The following is a 1,018-nucleotide window of genomic DNA, read 5'->3' as shown; positions in this document are numbered from 1 at the left end:
TGCTCATTACATAAAATTAGGAAAAGAAAAAACATAAAAAACTGTCACTTGTAATTAATTACCAGAGAAAGACGTAACCACTACTCCCAAACTACGCCCCTTTTCTTTTGTATTTAGTGTATTCAGCATATTAGTTATGTAAATAATAATCTATTATTATTTAGCATATATATTAACAAAATCAAGATCATATTGTGGGCCTATTTTGATCTAATGTAAGAGTTTTCTCATCTCCTTTAATAGCCAAATTACAATAATTTTTAATTTCGAATATGGTGTAATTTTGTGGCCCAGATGTAGGCCCATATTTCTGTATGGTGTGACAGCCAGGCTATAAAGCCATAGGTCCCATCCGAGGGAGTCAAGTAGCTCTGCAGACAAGCTGTCTCTGCTTAACAATGGTCAGGATGTTTGGAGGATGTCTTATAGAGATGCTAATTCAGGCCTACATGACAGCTAGCATACCGGTAAAATGTGGACATGACTAAAGGCCATTCACCTGGTTACCTAGCAGACAGCCTAATGTATTCTCCCCCGCGCCCCCCCCCCGCCACTCAATTTATGTGATGATATATAAGCTGTTTGAAGAATAAACACAGGAGATCGTCAGGAGAAAAGACCCTGAGATGCCCTTCCATGATGACTGTGTAAGCTGTGTCTGATTATTCCTCGCGACTCCGTACCAGTTCAGTTAGGGGAAATAATTATCTGTGTTGGACCCACATGGGCTTCAACACCCAGGCTAGCCTGCTACTCTCGATTTTTCTTCCTTACAAGGTCTGAGTTTATGTGACTGTCACCGTCCTTTCCTCAAGTGACACACTTTTGTCATTATATTTTACCACTGCATAAAAATTTTGTTACTTTACTATTGTTACTCTAGATTCTTTTGCCATCCATTTGACTGACAACCAATGCTTCAATGTTTATATTGAGTCCTGGACCTTTTAGCTTAGGTAAAAGTCATTTCTCTATAGGATTAACACATGTCACTTCTCTGAGTTGTACTGAGAACAAG

Source organism: Microtus ochrogaster, linkage group LG8 (assembly GCF_000317375.1).
Source record: "Microtus ochrogaster isolate Prairie Vole_2 linkage group LG8, MicOch1.0, whole genome shotgun sequence".
Lineage (NCBI taxonomy): Eukaryota > Metazoa > Chordata > Mammalia > Rodentia > Cricetidae > Microtus > Microtus ochrogaster.
The sequence above is the reverse complement of the archived record's forward strand: the minus strand, read 5'-3'. Positions refer to the sequence as shown.